This window comes from Sphaerodactylus townsendi, linkage group LG06 (genome assembly GCF_021028975.2).
Source record: "Sphaerodactylus townsendi isolate TG3544 linkage group LG06, MPM_Stown_v2.3, whole genome shotgun sequence".
Taxonomy (NCBI): Eukaryota; Metazoa; Chordata; class Lepidosauria; order Squamata; family Sphaerodactylidae; genus Sphaerodactylus; species Sphaerodactylus townsendi.
The window spans coordinates 44,867,374-44,881,992 of record NC_059430.1 but is presented as its reverse complement, the minus strand read 5'-3'; the positions used below and the strand labels follow the sequence as shown (position 1 = coordinate 44,881,992).

The window sequence follows — 14,619 nt, the reverse complement described above, 5'->3', positions numbered from 1 at the left end:
CCCCCTGGACCAAACTGCACCAAACTTGGAGTACATCATCAGGACAGTATTTAGAAGACACCCTGAAATTTTCATGCCAATACCTTTAAAAAGTGCCCCCTGCAGGCATCCCCAGAATTTTGCCCAAGATTCTGTGTTTTGCATTGAATTTTTCAATTGCTTTCAATGGGGAAATTTATGGAGGTGACTGCAGGGGGCGCATTTTTAAAGGTACCAGCATGAAAATGTCAGGGTATCTTCTGAATACTGTCCTGATGATGTCCCCCATGTTTGGTGCAGTTTGGTTTGGAGGAGGCAAGTTATGGACCCTCAAAGATAGCGCCTATCTTCTATTAGCTCCCATTGGAAACAATGGGGATAGGGGCAACCCTTCGGGGGTCCATAACTTGGGCCCCCCTGAACCAAACTGCACCAAACCTGGGGTGCATAATCAGAACACTGTCTTGAAGGCACCCTGAAAGCTTGGTGTCACTAGCTGGAAAAAAATTTGTAATTGTTTTGGTTGAACTTCCATGTGCAGGAGCAGTGAGACAAACATTTTTAAAGGTATCAGCACCAAACGTTCAGGCTATCATCAGGAGACTGTCCTGATGACACCCACCAAGTTTTGTGCAGTTTGGTTCAGGGGGGTCAAAGTTATGGACTCTCAAAGGGGTAGCCACCATCTTCTTAGCTGCCATTAGAAACAATGGGTATTTCCTGGGAATAGGAACTTTGCCACATTGTAATGCATAACTTTGGCCCCCCTGAACCAGACTGGCTACTTGGACGTATCATCAGGACAGTCACCTGATAATGCCCTGAAATTTGGTGCCACTACCTTTAAAAATTCTGGTTTGCATGTTTCGCAGCTCCTGCACATGAAGTACTGCTGGAGTGAGTGAGTGGTGAAACACTGAAGCCAGCATTTTTCAAACTAGTGTTTCCCAAAATTTCAGGGTATCATCAGGAGACTAATGTGTCTGATGAGACCCCCCAAGTTTTATTGCAGTTTGGTTCAGGGGAGCCAAAGTTATGGACTCTCAAAGGTGTGGCAACCCCCCCCCATCCCCTATTAGCTTACATTGGAAAGAATGGGGGATAGGAGCACCCCCTTTGAGGGTCCCTTTCATTAACCTGAACTAAGCTTCCTAACGTGGTCAGTATCCATCAGGACAGTCACCAGATAGTATCCTCATAATTTAGTGCCGATGTGTCTAAAAATGTACTAAGAAGGCACCCCAGAGAATTTGCCCAAAGATTTTTTGTTCTGCAGTATGACTTAGCTGCATTGCTGTCAATAGAATTTCTGGTAGAGGGCTGTGATGCATGCACATTTCTGGATAATTTTACGGGTCACAAAACTTTCAGGGTATCTTCAGGAGAGTCTCCTGAGTACTGAAGATCTAGGTGCTTTCTAGGAACTTTAGCTTCCAGGGGTTTCAATTCTATAGGACCCCAAAAGGGTAGGGCCCATCTCCCACTGCCCCTGAAGCAAGAGTTCCCAAAACCCTGGATGGTGCCTCATACAGAGACTCTCTCTGAAAGGTACCCTGAAGGAGGATTTTGTGGGTTTCACTAAGTGAAAATGCACCCCACAGCCCTCTATCAGGAAATTCCCTCATTGACAGCTTTAATGCAGCTAAGTCACTGCAGAACAAAGAAGCTTGGGCAAATTTCTGGGGGTGCCTGCAGGGAGCACATTTTTAGATGTATCGGTACCAAAATTTCAGGGTATCATCAGGAGACTGTCCTGATGATACCCCCCAGGTTTGGTGCAGTTTGGTTCAGGGGGGCCAAAGCTATGGACTCTCAAAAGGGTAGCCCCCATCTCCTTTGCTCCCATTGGAAAGAATGGGGGATAGGGGCACCCCTTTTGGGGGTCCATAACTTTGGCACCCCTGAACCAAATTGTACCAAACTTGGTAGGTATCCCTGAAATTATGGAGCCGATATGTTTAAAAATGCGTCCCCTGCAAGCCGAAACGTGAAAAAACACCAAAAAAATACAAACGCAATTTGGCTGGTGATCCTTATCCCATGGATTCGGATCAGATGGGATTCAGACAGCTCAGATTCGGACCCTGCTCGTCTGAATCAGTCCAAATCAATGCAGATTCAGTCAAAATCCAGATTCGGACCGTCCGAATCTCCAACCCTACAAATGACATAAAAACAGATTTTTAAAACTAGCAATAAAGGATCAAAATAAGGAGGTAGCAGAAGGCCCTAAGCAGTCAACAAATAATACCTGGTACTCCAAAATCAAAAGTGCTGGAATCAGGCCAAGGGACAGGGAGAGGGCATTCTGTAAATGAGGTGCCACCACCACCACCACAACAAAACCCTTATCCTTTATGGTCACCAATTACTCTTCAGAGTTGGGCCTTTAAACAACAAACCAAAATGACTGCAAGTATTAAGCCAAAAGTCTCCTATTTGGAAGAACATAGAATGCTTTGCCAACTTAAAGATTAACATTTATTTGACTTGAGCTTTGATGGTCAGGAATCCTGGTAAACATCAATCTGAAGTATTTTCTGTCCCCACGAAAATGTCTCACCACAAATTTGAGACATCTATATATCTTCACCTCTAAACAAATATGCAAAGAATATCACAAATAATCAAGGCATTTTGTATCCCCTACATCAGTGGTTCTCAACCTTCCTAAAGCTGCGACCCTTTAATACAGTTCTTCATGTTGTGGTGACCCCCATCTCTAACATTTGTCCATTTACAGATGGAGAACACTGATGCAGAGAGTCTTAGGTGACCCCTGTGAAAGGGTCGTTCGACCCGCAAAGAGGTCCCGACCCCCAGGTTGAGAACCACTGCCCTACAGAATAACCTCAAGTCCCCTTATTACTGGACAAGTCTGAAAATGGGACACTTTTAAATCTGATAATGAAAACTCAGAATGCTATGTCTACCTCATGAAAGAAGACAAATCACTGTACAAGGCAATGAAACCCAGGACTGATTGCTGGATTCTGTTATCTCTTCAAAGATTCGAATCAGCTTTGGGTGGGATTTATAGTAACAGTCAGAAATTTGTATCTGTACTTAAGCTATACAAGTTGAATTTATGTGCATGTATGTATGTATTATGTGTGTGTGTGTGTGTGTGTGTGTGTGTGTGTGTGTGTGCGTGTGTGTAATGAAACATGGTTCTTCTAGCATAAATATACACTCTTATCTGATCCTTTCAAAGTCTGATTCAAGTGTGCAAGAAGGCAACACATTTCTCTGTGTTTCTGTCTGCTTGCTACAACTGATGAAGAGTCGTTTAAGAGATGTTGGATACGTGACAAAGCACTTATCTCTGCAGAATTTCACACTGGCCTTGCATTATATTGAGAGGATTGTTTCTCCATAATGATGACTCCTAAACATATAGAGTTTATATGGCTCTGGCAGTAATCTGTTGTACAGAATGAATCCCGCTGGTGTGCAGACTCAGCGTGTATTGTAGTCAGCATATGGTTTAAGAAAGCGCTACTCAGGAAAGAACTTTTGCATTCCCAGCATCTTGTAACTAGTGGCTCTGATTGATGCCTGACTATTTCAGGCAAGTTTGAGAATTGTTGGGATGCTTCATGATGAAGCGGTATTCAGCAAGATACACTGGTGGAACAATTCTAAACAGACCCACTTGGAAGTAAGTCCTGTTCTATTCAGTTGCACTTACTTCAGGGAAAGCATTCTTTGGATTGCAGCTTGAGTCACTAGAAATATCTGACAATGATACACTTGGTGTTCCTCTTCCAAATGGGACTTGCAGACAAAACAAATAAGATATTTTTACATTAACTTGGCAGTTCAAACCTTATCATACTTTATATCATAATAGCAATATGAGTCAGTATATCTGATATAGTCATCTAAAATACTTTCAATGTCCAGCGCAATGGTTGGATCCAGACTAAAATTTCCAGTGGCAGAATGAAAGTTTCCTGCCTCCCTATCCCACCAGGGTTGCCTCCAGGTGGGACCTGGAGACTCCCAGAATTACACCTGATCTCTAGATTACAGATATCTGTTTCCCCTGAGAAAATGGCTGCCATGGAGGGTGGACTCAATACTGCACTGAGGTCCCTCTCCTCTCCAGACCACACACTTCTAGGTTTCACCACCAAATTCTCCAGCTGGAGCTGCAACCCAATCACTCCCATTGCAGACTTCACATTGCAGGCCTGACATCCATCATCCTCTCCTCACTGGAGTGCTTTTTGCCAGCTTTTAAAAAAATATAATAGGTAAATCATAGTAGTGTAATGACACCATAGCAAAATACCCATTACCAATTACTGTGTGAAAGCAACCTGAGGGACAAGCTGAGTATTATCTGACTGTTATGGGTTTTCTTGGCTGTGTAGCTACGGTCTGGTAGTTTTTTCTCCTAATGTCTTGCCTGCATCTATAGTTGGCATCTTCAGAGTCATGTCATGGTGAAATATGTTTCTCTCCATGCCAGTGTGGTGTAGTGGTTAAGAGCAGTGAACTCTAATCTGGATAACTGGGTTTCTTTCCCCACTCCTCCACATGGAGCCTGCTGGGTGACCCTGGACTACTCACAGTTCTTCAGAACTCTCTCAGCCCCACCTATCTCACAAGGTGTCTGTTGTGGGGAGAGGAATGGAAGAAATTTGTAAGCTGCTTTGAGATTCCTTACAGTTGAGAAAAGTGGAGTATACATCAAAACTCTTCTTCTTCTAAACTACATTCATAGCCCTCAATGCAGCAAATAATACCCCCTGGGACCATTTAATATCAGTAACTGGTTTTATTGTTTTATTCTTTTGTTTACATGTACACCACTATGAGCCCTTTGGGAGTAGAGCAGTTAAGAAATAATAATAATAATAATAATAATAATAATAATAATAATAATAATAATAATAATAATAATAATAATAATAATAATAATAAAAATGAACACGTAAAACTACTCTGGGACTTCCGAATTCAGACTGACAAAGTTTTGGAACACAATACTCCTGACCTCACGATTGTGGAAAAAAAGAAAGTGTGGATAGTTGATGTTGCAATTCCTGGTGACAGCAGGATTGATGAGAAGCAACTGGAAAAACTTACACGATACGAGGATTTAAGGATTGAACTACAAAGACTCTGGCACAAACCAGTAAAGGTGGTCCCAGTGGTGATCGGCACACTGGGTGCAGTGCCTAAAGATCTTGAACGGCACTTAAAAACAATTGGCGCTGACAAAATCACCATATGTCAGCTGCAAAAGGCCACCCTACTTGGCTCTGCACACATTATTCGTCGATACATCACACAGTTCTAGATGCTTGGGAAGTGTCCGACGTGTGATGTAATACAAAATCCAGCATATTGATCTTGCTTGCTGTGTGTAACTGTTTTGTATCAATAATAATAATAATAATAATAATAATAATAATAATAATAATAATAATAATAATAATAATAATAATAATAATAATAATAATAATAATAATAATAATAATAATATGAGATGGAGGCTAGAGCCTCTTTTCTTTTTGCACCAGGGTCTTGACTCAGATTTCACCACTGCATCACTTGGGAAATAAGTGCTCAATTGTTACTTTCTGACTGAAGGGAATGAAAGTCAGGTGAAGGAAACCCCAACTCAGCTTTTAAAAAACATAATGTCTAGTTTGACACTGACAGACTCCAATTTTTTCACATTAAGGTTACGAACCAAGGTTCCAGTCATCAAGGTTCAGGAAGAGTTGGAAATGGGTCAGCAAAGAATCATGAAAGCTTAAAAAACTGTTTGTGGTGTTGTGTATCACCCCAGCCATATTTTCCTTACCCTTCCTTTGCCTTTGCAATCATGATGTTTCTATTACCCTTAGGCTCATTCCGCACACGCAGAATAATGCACTTTCAAGCTGCTTTCAGGGCTCTTTGAAGCTGTGCGGAATGGCAAAAACAGTTGTGAAAGCAGCTTGAAAGTGCATTATTTTGCGTGTGCGGAATGAGCCTTATAGTCTCCATTACATTTAGAACAATGCTTAAAATAAATCCAGACTGTTTAAGTGAAGTACCTTATGAATGGATAAATACATTTATTTGCATTAGTTTTTTTCCATATAAGGGCTATACAGTTTGCTGTGATGATAGACCGAAGCAGTTTGACTTTGTTTTTTTTTTGTTTTTTTTACTACAGACCTTTGAATTTCTGTTGCAGAAATCTAAACCTCTGTGTATGGCCATGCTAAGAACAAAATTTATTTCACAACATAGTTGCTTAATAGAGGCAGTTTTCAACTTTTTGTGCCGTGTGTTCCCTATTTACAACTTAAAACCCCCACAAATATGAAGTAATGAATAATAGATAACATTGTAAGTAGGTCTGATTTAAAGTGCAGCAGAAAATTAAGTTGTAGGTGCTGGAAGACAGACAGGGACAATCACAAAACATTTTGGTGTGACTGCAGAGGTAAGAGGCCGTGCATCTGGATAACCACCCATGAGGATCTCATTCTGGGAGCTGTTGGGTTTGTAAAGTTTTGTGTTCCCTCAATAGAAACCACAAGGTATATGGACAATTCCTTTTGTGCTGAAGAGAAACGACAGCTTGCAGGATCAAGAGAAACAACTTGCCCTGGGAATGTTGCTGTCTAGGCTGACGGAATGTGTTGCTTTGCCTGCGTGCTGCGCTGTCAGGGCTTTGAGAGAACTGTCATGCTGCTGGCACTGCTGAGGCACCACCTCATTGGCTGTTGGTGGTGACTGATTAAGAATACCGATGCTGGCTCAGTTGCTCTCCACTTAGTTCTTTGCCCACTCCCCAACTCACCCTCCTCCCCGCAATTTCTACAGAGCAAGCAATTGTGAGCATAGACGTCAGAAAGGAGAAAATCCACATCGTGTAGCTCACGTGTGTGACTGAGAGACAAAACAACAGTCAGTGTTTAGCTGCAGTGCTACAGTGGAATCAGCTTCAGACTTCGTTTTACTCTTGCCAGCACGGAGTGCTTACAGGTTTAGGAGGCTGTGAAAAGACTTGCCTGTTGTGTGTGTGAAGCATCCCTTCCTTCGTTTTTCCTTTCCCTGGACGGCTGTTTGCAGACCTCCTTTTGGATCTCTTCCTGCGGAAGTTTTTTTTTCAACAGGAACCCCTTGGCTGGTTCTCTTCAGATCTTTCTATTTTTTATGGTAAGTACCAGAATAACCATTGACTGAATGTGTTTGCTGCAGTGCTTTCTCTGTCTCTCCTTTGCGCCCTCTCTCCCCATCTTCCCTCTCTTGTTCACAGCTAAGCCTCATGACCTTCATGTGCTGCCTCTTTTTCATGGTAGTGACATATATTTAATGCATAAAATGCAAGTTTGTTGGTTTCCCACCCCAAATCCCCCACCTTGTGTCTAGCAAGTGAAAGCCTCTTTGTCCTTGAAAGAGACAGTATGTAAGTATGGATACTGGTGATTGCCAGCTACAGCAGTGATCAGAAATCCCACATAAGTGAGATAATGCATTTCAACAAGGTGTTGTCTCTAGCCTCAAGGTCTGCAGCATGAAATCACACAATGCTTTAAGAAAAGGGGGCAAACCCCCTTTGTGATTCTGGGGCTTTAATGGGGGGCATACATGGGGCTCCCCCCAGTCTTTCATTACCACTTATCAGAAGGGTTCCTGGAAGCACCAGCATTTTAAGTATAAACACTGGAAAAGATAAATTGGGCATGGGAATTTGTATTTATGAAGCACTGTTGGTAGGGCGAAGGGAGGGAACAACTTGACCTAGTAGAGCTTATACCATTTTGATCCTTTAAAATCTGAATGTGTGTATGTTTTCACAACTGCTTAAGGAAAAGGGAACCTACAAATTTTACAACACTGAATAGCATTGTTTAGATTTCACTTCATCCTTTTGGTAATTTTTTTTTTTTTTTGCAAACTGCCGTTTGGTATTTAGTAGAATATGGGAGTCATAGAGTTTGCAAGTCCTTCAACCCATTAATTAGAGGGAAAGAACGTTTAACTGGAATGCCTGTTAGCATTAACTCATACTGCACAATTTTTCTTTTGCACACTGATGTCATGCAAGTGAACCATTAAAGTGAATGGCTTAAGGACTTTAAGTATATCTGAGCCCTTTTTTGGAATGAGCGGCTTAGAAATCTAAATAAATAAATAAATCCTCATATTATATCCTCAATAGCTAAGGTCCCAAAAAATTCTTTGGTTCTAATTTAAATGTACAAGTGTAATGGCCACCAACAAGGTAACCTTGTATATGGATAGAAACCTGTGTGGCTCCAGTATAAGGGGTATTTATATAAATACAGAGAAATTAATCTGCCTACAGAAAGAGGCTTCCACCTGGTCCAGGTCTTTCACCACCCCCAGTGGCAGGGGCTTCTGGGGTGACTGTTTTTGGAACATCGGGGTACCAAGTTTTTACATGGATTCAAGCCATTTATTCCCATGAAAACCAGTGGGACTTTCTAATGGAGCTCTCAGGTGTCACTTACATGTGAACTGAACTAATGAAGAAACCTTGAGTTTGATATTTAACCAGTGATGAAGATAATATGGTTTATCGAACAGCCCTGTTTTCTCAGAATGTTGGGCATGCCTGTTTTTATTAGCAAGTACATACCATCTAAACATAAGATTCTCATCATGCAAAAGGTTTTAATATAGTGGAGTAATAACTTGATTGTAAAGATGAAGCAGAAAATGAACTGCATGGTCTTTGTAAAATATTGTAGTCAATATCTTAGATATACTAGAAATGCTGTCTGATAGAAGTGACAGAGTATGTGCTATGACAGTGATGGTAACACATGCAGATGGACAGAAAGTATAATGAGGTGGGGTATGCACACACACTTCTTCAAAACAATTAGGTATCCCATCATGGGCAAGAGTAGATGATCACTCCTGTTCCCAGCACTCGCTGTTTTCATGCAAGTAGCATGAAAAGTTTTATAGAAACCTAGAGTTAGGAAGGGCAAAAAGCCAGGAGTACCCAGTCTTCGCACATGATCACACAAACACAACAGATCAATCTGTGCACCACGTGCTTATGCAAAGAGCCAATGCACTGCAGAAAGATTACAGCCATCATTCAAAATGATTCTCTAAGTAAGGCGGTTCACATTGTATAGGAAAGACGTTTCAGAGGGGTCAGATGTTGTCTAAACTTCAGCTCTAAAAACCTTTGGGGTTTGTGGCATTGGATTAGTAGGACTCTCGCTGGTGAGATCTCTTACCTTCCTATGCCACTGGTATGTCTTCTGGTGATGAAGAGGGGGAACTCTCTATGATAGAGTTCTTTATTATGTGTCTCACTGCACAACGGAGAGTGCTATTTGTTCTTTCAGTGTATTGTTTACTGCATAAAATGTTCCTTAGTTCTTAGTCCTAAAGTGCTTGGATGTCACATAGCATCAACAATGTAGAATGCTTTCTGGTGTGCCCGCGTGCTGCTTCTTGTTCTCATGCAGTTCCCTGAGGATTAGTGCTCTGTTTGTATTATTACATCACTGGTGTAACTGTACTGTATCACTAAACTTTATAGTGTGTTACTGAAACCCAAGGACAGAGATTCAATGCAGCCCATCAAACTGTCATCTCCTGGTGCCAGCAAGTGACGACAGTACGTTTTTCAGACCTGGTTCACACCCCTCTTTATGCACAGTGCATACTGAATAAAATTTGTTGACAGCACTGGGTATAAAATTACATCCACTTAGGCTATTATTCTCTATAACCTTTGAGAAAAAGTAACTATGAACAAAGACAATGCTTGCAGGAGACCATCCAGGGCATTCTGCACTTATTAAATGTCAGACAAATGGGACAAAAAGTTCGACAATTTAATTATAGATACAAAGCTATAGTGACTTGGACATATCCTCTTCCAGATGGGTACCTGTGTTAGTCTGTAGCAGCAAAATAAAGCAAGAGTCCACGGGCACCTTAAAGATGAACAAATAATTATTGCAGCATAAGCTTTGGAGAGTCAGAACTCACTTTAACTGACATCATCTTCCTGTCATACCATAACAGGCGATAACAGTCCTGGTGAGGAAATGCATGTAAGCTAGTTTGGGCTTCTCAGGGGGAAGAGGTGTAGTTCACTGATTTCTCTTTGCATGCCGTATGTGTCATCCTGACATCTGTAGTAAAAGAACTCAAGTATTGGAAAAGACCACTCTCTGTCTGAGAGGACTCTGAAGTAGAATCTGGAGTAGGATGTGCCTATGCTGGGATGGGGAAGAGATACAGGCAACAGCACAATTGGGCCAAGTTGCCCCTATGGAACAAATAAAATGGGTGACTGTGGGAAATACTGAAGGGGCCATGCTTTGCCCCCCATCCCTGCTGATGGGTAGCCCAGCCCTTACTGGCAGGGGTTCCATGGGAGTTGCAATGGGTTTGTGTTGTGCCCCTGGGAGCTTAATGTATGGTGACCTTCCCTCCAATCCATTTCCAGTGCAATGACAGGAATTGCACTAGTATGTAATAAAAGAAATATGATTTTTTAAAAAGGCATTGTTTACTCTTCAGAGGATACATGTTTAATTCCCACCAAAACAAGTGCAGTTCAAGCACCATTTGTTTTTCTGTATGCCTACAGCCCAACTCCTATAATTGGTGATAGCTCTGTCTAGAGGGAAGAAGGAGCTGACTAGGGCTAATGCCAGTTTTCTGTGTATAGCAGCTATTGGTATGTCGAGCTTAGAACCACTCATTCAGCACTTACAGGTATGTGCAGTTTCACATTTAGATTAGGGACATGAGCCTGTGTCCACACAGAACACATTCTATCTAACTGAATCTGAGCAGCCTATCTCAAAAACTTTATATAAGTTGATTTCTATTAAAAGGTAGATTTTGTGGAGCACTTGACTTCTCACTTCTATGTACTCTTCCATCCTCACTGATGCCAGTAAAATGCACGGTGTAGTTCATTAGACTCCCAGCTGTTGTGGGCTCTTGGGTACCACAGTAATAGTGAACTCCAGAGTATGCTATCTGAGGGGTTACAAGCAGAGATTCTCACTCTGCTGGTAGAGGTGAGGACTCTTTTGCACCCTTTTGCACCCCTTTCTTCTCTGTCCCTCTGGTCCCAGGCATGTGCCTATATACCGTTGCTGTCACATGGCGATCCCAGAGCAAAAGGTCTCTGATTCTTCTGGTGGTGATAGTGGTAATTGTGTTGCTTCCCCTTAGAACTGCCAACTGCTGTGCCCAGAGTCATAGTGTTGCCAAGCTTCAGGTGGGGCCTGAAGATCTTCTGGAATTGCATTTGATTGAGATCTGTTCCCCTGGAGAACGTTGCTGTTTTGGAGGTTGAAAACTATGGCATTATACTTCTATGAGGTCCTTCCCTCCCCAACCACTGACCTCTTTAGGGTCCATCCCCAAACCTCCAGGATTTCCCAAGCCAACATACCCTACTTCTCCAGCAGCAGATGTGGGTGCTATTGCTGCCACTGATAAACCCAAATGGAGAGGGTGAGCAAACAACCCTTGACTAGGTAGCAGCTACCTAAAATATCCACTCAGCTGTGGGTATGTTGGAGCCTGCACTCAACTGGACAAAAATAATTGTCTCTAGACACAACCCTAAGGCCCCAATGACTCCCAATGGCTAGTCCCAGGCAGGTGCCAATATACTGACTGCTGATGCTAAGCCTGCAGCAGATCTCACTTCTTAGGTTTGCATTAAATATGAACAAAAAGGAAGAACTGCGGGTGTTACTCGAAGAGAATTGTTTAAATATTTATCATGGTTGGTGCTTTTAATTGACAGACCTTCAGAAAAACCACTGTAGGTTTGGGCTCTGGCATCACACAAGATACTTTCTTGTCCTGCAACATGGTGTCATGTTAATTCCTTTGCAAGGTTTCTGAAGATGGCATAGAAAATAATGGCAGAAAAGACAAAAAAACAAATCAACCTCCCCACTCCATAACCTTTTGTTATTCATTTAGTGAGCCAAAAGCACCTGTGTGTCTGATGAAATCACTGTCCTAGTTATCCGTTTCTCTAACATAGTTCTTATAATTCTGGATGTTCACAGGACTGCACTGTTTCAATGTTCACTTAACTGTAATTCATTAACAAACCTGTTACAGATTTTTTTTGGGGGGGGGGGGTTTGATCAGCAGAAGCTCACTTAATAAAGGCAGCATTTGTTTGTTTTCACTTCCTTCATGCATTGATTTTTTCAAGTTGCTAATTTTTCAGCTGATATTTGATCCTGCACAACAGTGACACCAAGGTTGCAGCTCTACATTCAAATTTGGCCTAATTATACTGAAACTATTTTGCTTGAAAGCAAATCCATCCATTTCAGTAGAGCTTAGAAAATGGAGAGAACTCATGGTTGAGTGGCAGAGTTCATGCCTTCCATGCAGAAGATCTAAGATCCTATTCTGGACATCCCACTTAAAAGTGTATCAGGTAGGGATTTAAAACAGGCATATCTTGGATGGGGTAGGCAGGGCATGCCCAAGGGGGTGCCGGCCTACAGCCTCCAGAGACAAGAGGCGAGCTCAGGCAGCAGTCCATGAGCAAGAGGAACAAGAGGGAGAGGAGAACCCACCATTAATCTGTGTACTCTGGCTGAGTCCAGCTTTGTACTGCTGACTCCACCTCTGAAGTCTATGTAACTTTGGAGTCAGAGCTTTGGAGGCTGAGCCAGCGGTATAAAGCTTGACCTGGCCAGGGCAGAGCCCACAATTCAAGATTAGTTTGGCCTGGCCAGATCCAGCTTTAAACTGCAGGTTTCAGAGGGGGAGACTGCTACAACTAGCACAGTTTAAAGCTGGACCTGGTCAAACCCAGCCTAGAGCTTCCATGTAAAGTTTGGGGGCGGGGTGCATTGTGCTGGATAGTGCTTGACCTGGGTGCTATTTTTATTTTATTTATTTATTTATTTATTTATTTATTGAGCTTTTATACCGCCCCATCCCCGAAGGGCTCTGGGCGGTGTACAGCATGAAAGGAAACAATATAAGCAGTAAAAACATTTAAAAGCAGCGACAACCATAAAACATTTCTAATAAATATAATAAGTTACAGTAAGATAGATGGCGTTCAGCAATCTGCTATTATGGTTCCCTCCCCTCTCCTAAAGGGGGGGAGGGATGGCGTCCTATATTCCAATCTAAGAATTCCCTCCCCCTTCTAAAAAAGGGAGGAGTGGCGAGTCTGAGATGACAGCTGGCCCAGGTGTCGGGGGCCGGGGAAGGGGGCACCATCAACGGCTGGTTCCTCCAAAGGCCCGGCGGAACAGCTCTGTCTTACAGGCCCTGCGGAACTCGCCAAGGTCCCGCAGGGCCCGGACAGTTGGAGGAAGAGCGTTCCACCAGGCCGGGGCCAGCCGTATCGCCGAGGGGCCAGGGACCACCAGTAGATTGGCCTCAGCTGATCGAAGAGGCCTTGTTGGGACGTTGGGATGTAAGGGGTGATATATCCCTGATTCAAAAAGAGCTTTTTTTGCTTGAAAACCCGGAGAGGTGCTGTTTGTTGTTTATACATTCAAGCATGCTTAGATTTGAAGGTTTACCCCATGAACATCAACAGACTTGAAGACAGAATAATTTAGTAGAACAAAAGTACCTTTCAATTGGACTCTACCTGGATTTTATTATATAAATCATATTAGCATTTCCTTATGAAACCTTCCCCAGGTTTAGCTATTTCCCCAGTTTCTGTCATTAACACAGCAATGTGAAATGTAAGATAACAACCTTTCTTCAGATGTTTACAGTGAACATGGTTTGAATTAACTTCTGGTCTCCTAACCTGCCTCCCACCCAAATTCCAGGGTGCCATCCCAAATTGCTTAGTCTTGCTGAGCTGCTGGTAAAGCATCAGTGGCTGTACAGCCCTGTTACCACAATTACATGGTAGGAAAACTGATGATTTGCTTCTTTGGATTGCTTTCTACAGGACCAAGCACTAGACACCCCTCCATCTTTTGCTGAAGCTATGTTTTGCAGCATTGCCCTTCTATGTTAGCTGTGTCCTCCTACATAATTGCATTCCATCATAATTGCTTATTGGTTTTTTTATTCTTTTTATCATTGATCTTATTTTGTTTAGCTTAAATTGTAGAGAATGAGGGGATTAAGGCAAGACCATACAGTTACATTGGGAAACCATCAATGAGAGTTGACAGAGAGAGTTTTCTTTCTCCTTACTCTAAATTTGGGCTGGCTAAAGGTGTAGCACAATCTTGAATTATGGCCGATAGTTTCAAATATAATGCCAAACCACTGTTAGAGATTCTGACTTGTGACCATTCACAAAAACGTGGTTCATCAGTTTGAGTTCCATATGCTGCTGTCTGGAGTTACATCAGAACCATGCTGTAGTCTAAAATTGGGAAAAAGATGGCTACAACATAATTGGTTCAACTGGGCAAAGATTTTGAGCATGAGTTCGATTAGCATGAGTTTGATTAGTCCAGTGATACACAGTGGCTCATGAGCCATCTGTGGCTCTTCTGAATACAGTTTCCCAACATGGTACTTCTCCTTTGTTTCAGGAAAGGAAGCAAGACCCCCATGTGGTAGGATTTGTGGTTGGTAGGTGGTTCCCACAAAACTGCAATCAGCAAAGGGAAGGGGAGCTGCAAGGCTCCCTGAGGTACAGACCTC

At 42.4% G+C, this 14,619-nt stretch overlaps 1 protein-coding gene across 4 annotated transcripts in view; it reads left to right on the top strand.

Moving 5' to 3' along the window:
• Positions 1-6,792: 6,792 nt before the first annotated feature.
• Positions 6,793-14,619, top strand: part of ANO4 (anoctamin 4) — a 129,104-nt gene continuing 121,277 nt past the window's right edge. For 3 of the 4 annotated variants that reach the window (XM_048501362.1, XM_048501361.1, XM_048501359.1), the window contains exon 1: positions 6,795-7,149. The gene's annotated coding sequence lies outside the window, so the exon portion shown is untranslated. Of the gene's footprint in view, positions 7,150-14,619 lie in introns of all 4 variants that reach the window. The other variant, XM_048501360.1, reaches the window with a different exon arrangement.